Source organism: Onychomys torridus, chromosome 8 (genome assembly GCF_903995425.1).
Source record: "Onychomys torridus chromosome 8, mOncTor1.1, whole genome shotgun sequence".
Taxonomy (NCBI): domain Eukaryota; kingdom Metazoa; phylum Chordata; class Mammalia; order Rodentia; family Cricetidae; genus Onychomys; species Onychomys torridus.
The window spans coordinates 150,086-155,011 of record NC_050450.1 but is presented as its reverse complement, the minus strand read 5'-3'; the positions used below and the strand labels follow the sequence as shown (position 1 = coordinate 155,011).

General features: G+C 49.5%; 1 pseudogene; it reads left to right on the top strand.

Annotated features, from left to right (window-relative positions):
* Positions 1-364: 364 nt before the first annotated feature.
* Positions 365-3,212, top strand: LOC118588559 (annotated as a pseudogene).
* The last annotated feature ends 1,714 nt before the right edge of the window (positions 3,213-4,926 follow it).

The window sequence follows — 4,926 nt, the reverse complement described above, 5'->3', positions numbered from 1 at the left end:
CCTCTGGCTTCTTTCTCCAGGCCCAGGAGCAGCGACCATCCAGGGTTCCCAGTGGGGATCTAGGTCTGAAAGGGATTGCACAGTGTCCAGGAGAGAGTGGAATGGATCACAAAAAGCCATGGAGCAGATGAAGTGTGACCTCAGAAATATGCCCAAGATATCCCAGAAAATTCAAAGGCCATTTTGAAAGGGGTCTCAGGATTCATGCCCTGCTTAGGGAGAGGCGGCAAGTTGTAAGAGACACCCCCCCCCCCAAGGCGGAAGGGATATGGGGAGGGTTGCTAGGGGCGCTAGAAGGGGCGCTGGGCCTTTGGCTAACTGGACTACCAGGCTAGCTCTGGCTTCTTGTCTGGCCTCTCCCACAATGACAAACGATTCACCCACCCTCTTAGGTGGTGGCCGTTGCCCAAGAAGCCAGGCAGCCCCTGCCAGTGACAGCAGTGCTGGAGGAGCAGAGGCAAAAGCTAGAGAAACTGTGGGCAGAGCTGGAGGCCTGGCGAGTGCACAGATGGGCAGAATGTTGGGTTTATCGAACCAGGTGCACCAGCTGTGGGAGTCAGACTAGAAGGGGCGGCAGAAGCTGGCTGACCACCTGTGCTCAAAGCGGGGAGAGGGGGGTTGGGAGCCATGTCGCCTCCGCGAGCTGCAGCAGCTGCAGAAGGAGGTGCAGTGCAAGCATGAGGCTGAAATCTGGAAGGCAGAGATTCGGCAGCTGAAGCAACAACTACACCAGTAGGGCGACATTGTAGTGAGCCAGACTTGGCAGCTTCAGAGCCAGCTGGCCCAGGAGCTAGTAAACCGTGGTTACTGCAGCCGCTCGGGGGCATCAGAAGTCTTCGAGGTGAAATGCCACTGTGGCCTGCTAGAAGTGCTGCTGCTGCTGCAGCACTGGGAGACTGAAGGTGAGAAGCCGTGTGCATCCGCCACCTGCAGGCGGTGCTATAAGTGGAGCAAAACTCTTAAATTTATCCTTGAGTACTTCCGCTGGCAGCGCACCTTGCCTGAACCTGAGGACCCCCAACCTCCCCATTCCTTGGAAGAGCCAACCCCAAAAGTATGCTTGTCGACTTGGATCCCTTGAAAGCCTGAGCACTGGCATCCTGGTTAGCTCTCCAAACGACCTGCTGCCCACGCGTGCCAGCTCACATGAATCATTGGCGAAAGCACATTCCTGCTCACTTGACAGTACACTGAGTTGTTCCCGGCTTCTGAGTCGGAGATAGGAGCCTCTTCGACCAGCGCACCCATCTCAGACACCTCCAGTCCCCATCCGCCGCCCAGCTACCAGCAATACATAGAAAACCTAGTGTTCTACAAGAGGAAGGCTCTGAGAACAAACACGGTCAGGACTACAACGAACTGGTGAGGCAGAACTCAGGGTTGGCCGAGGCACTGCAGGTGCTGGTTCGCCGCTGCTGTGACCTGCGCTCCGATGAGGCCCATGAGAAAGTGAAGTGGTTCAAGGTGAAGCGTGCAGAGCTGACCCATCTCGCTCAGCGTCTTGAAGACAGGGCCCGCAAGCTGCAGGAGACCAACCTTCGGGCCCTGAGCGATCCTGTACCTGGTGAGAGCCTGCAGGACCTGGGCCAAGTGTTTGCCCATCATCGCGCTCAGGACCTGTCAGAACATGCTGGCGTGCTTCAAGCCAAGGACCAGCAGATGGAAGCACTGAGGCAAGAGTGCCACCTGCTGCTGGCGCTCATCACCCCGGACCTCTGCAGCTTTTCGCTTCCTGGAGAGGACACCACCTGCACGCAATGGTGCAACATCAATGACTTGGACCTGCTGTGGATATCGCTCTGTGTAAATAAAGTTCTGATTGGCCAGTGGCCAGGAAGTATAGGCGGGACAAGAGAGAAGAGAATTCTGGGAAGTAGAAGGTTGGAGAGAGACACCGCCTACCGCCGCCATGAAAAGCAACATGTAAAGACACTGGTAAGCCACAAGCCGTGTGGCAAAGTATAGACTAACAGAAATGGGTTAATTTAAGATAGAAAAGGTAGATAACAAGCAGCCTGCCATGGCCATACAGTTTGTAAACAATGTAAGTTTCTGTGTGCTTTCTTGGTTGGGTCTGAGCGACTGTGGGACTGGCGGGTAAGAGAGATTTGTCCTGACTGGGCCAGGCAGGAAACTCTAACTACATGGACCGGCTGCAGCGTGAGTCTCAGCGGGAAGTGCTGCGTCTGCAAAGACAGTTGACTCTACATCAGAGTAAAGCCACAGGCGCAAACAGGCAGTCTCAGCTCACCCGCCGAGACAGCACGACACCAGGTGCAGACTCTGGAGCAGCAGCTGGGTGCACAGTGGCGGGAATGTGAGAAGCTGAGCGCTCAGGCAGCCGCAGCAGAGCGGCGCTAGGAGGAGAAAGAGGCACAACTGCAGGCTGCTCTGCACAAGGGTGCCAGGCTGTCAGAGGAGAACATGAGGCTGCAGGCTCTGGCCAACTGGGTGAAGAAGATGGCAAAATGAGAACAGCAATGATCCCTGGCAGCAAAACCACGCCAGGCTGAGGCAGGAACTTGAAGCCAATGGCCTGCTGGCTGAGCAGCTGCTGCAACACAAGTGCGCAAGACAGGTGGTGGCAGCTGCAGTACTACCAAAATAAAGCCCCGAGTGACCTCCAGGCTTCCGGGAAAGAGATGCAGGGGTATTGGTGAAATTATTAAGGCCACTCCACGTAGTTAAAAGGGAGGTTTATTTTGTAGGGTAACTTACAAATGAAGGGGTAGGTTGCAGGGTCTGGCAAAGGTATAGCACAGTCCGGCGGTGTTCTCTGGAGAACTCTGCTCGGTCTACCTCCTGGTCCAGCGTCCCCGAACCAAGAGCGTGACCTCCTCTTCATCCTCGGTCTTCCGCTCTCTCCTCTGCCCCGCCTTGTGGGCGTGATCATTACTGAAGCCTCAATGGGGGTTGGAACTTCCAGGCCAATGCTGGGATGGCTATCCACTACACAGGGGTTGCAGTGTCAGCCTGGCCAACCCCCGCAGACACTGGAGACCACACAAGCTTCGGAGTCCCAAGCCAGGGGTAGCAGGAGGTCCAAGTTCAAGCCAAAGTCTGAAGAACATGCATTGTCACTGCCTACTAGAGACATAAAACCTCCGGTTTGTCTCTCGCAGCAGGAGAACTCAGTTACCTTTGGGGAACCAGCTGGTGTCCTCCAAGTGTCAGACAAAAATCCTACCAGTCAGCCTCTGGACTCCAGGTAAACTGCCAACCAACAAATAGGAAAGTGAACTCAAAATACAGTTAAAGAAGGAAAGAAATAAAGGAAAGAAAAAAGAACGACAAATGGCCAAATACTATTTTATTCTGTGTCCAATATCCCTAGCTATCAGGCAAATGCAAATTAAAACTACTTGGAGGTGATGTCTGGCCCTGGTGAGAATGGTTATCATCAAGAGTGCTGAAGGAATGCCGGGGAGGATATGGAGAGAGGAATCCTTATTCACTGCTGGTGGGGATGAAAATTAATACAGACATTATGGAAATCAGTTGGGGGATTTCTCAGAAAAAAAATAAAAATAGACCTACCATATGACCACCTATTTTACTGCAGGACATATACTCAGAGAACTCCATGACCTACCACAGAGATATATGCATCCCTGTTTACCAATCCTTTTTTCACTATGAAAAAAGTATTAGGACCCACCTTGCTGTCCATCAACAGATAAATGGATGATTGTGGGAGCCCATAACTGATGCAGTTTCCCAGTTTGAATCTGAAGTCTAGTCTGAGTCAATGGAGTTCAGGCTTGTTTGCTCCAAGGCTATGGGAAAGTCCTGATTAGCCCACAGGAAGGAACACACTATCTAGCTAGATGCAAGCTGCTGATGCCAGCCAGAGTTACATTGAGATAGAAAATGAAACACCCTGCTCCTTGACACAGAGGCAGGATAGATTGTGGCTGAATGCCTGTGCTGTGCATTGTTCTACCTCTGTCCTTCAAGACTGTATATAAGCTGGCTGTGGAATAAACTCGGGACTGTCTGGCATTGACTGGCAGGCCTCTTGACTCTTTTCTGTCTTCTTCAGTGTCTCTTCAATCTGCACGCCTCTACCCAGCTACCCAGCTGACTGTGGGCAGGCCCTGACAAGTGGTGCCCAACGTGGGGCAGGTGTGAAGGAGACCGTGACAGACACCACAGAAGAACAAGGAGTGCACTCAAAAGGAGTGGAAGCTGTGGTGAGTTAACTCTAGAGTAAAAGTTATAAGTGTAAATAAAAAAGTAAACCTGGGGTAAAAAATTTTGTGAATAAGAGTAAAGAGTAAATATGGACCAAGAAAATAGAAAACAGAGTTTCGTATATTTACTTAAAGATACTTTAAAGACTAGAGGCGCTAGAGTAAAATGTAAGTAATTATGTAAATTTTTAAAATTTGTAAAAAAAAAATGTCCTTGGTTTCCTAAACAAAGCACCTTGGACCCAGATATTTGGAGACATATTGGAGTTAAAATACAGCAGTATTATGAGAAACATGGCCCAAAAATTTCCAATAGATATTTTTTAGTCTCTGGATACTCATTTAGGACAGTCTAGATCTCCATCCTGACAGACAGAAGATGTTATCTAAATAAAAAAAAACTTCTGCTCCACCAGAAAAATCATTTAATAAATGCCTATAAGAAGTCATCTGATGAGGATAATCAATCAGATTCTGATGATAAATCAAAATTAAAAGTAAAAGCTGCAAAAATTTCCTCTCTGCTTCTGACTATAAATGTTAAACAACAGCCAAATAAAAAATTTGAGGAGGGAAAACTGATAAAATTGGAAGCTCCTTTGAATAAAAAGTTAAAAATGCTTCAAGTTTCTACCTTAAAAAGAAGCATTCCTCTCCCTACAATGATAGCGGGTTTAGACTAAGGTAAAACAAAACAAAACAAAACAAAACAACAACAACATTGTAATCCTAT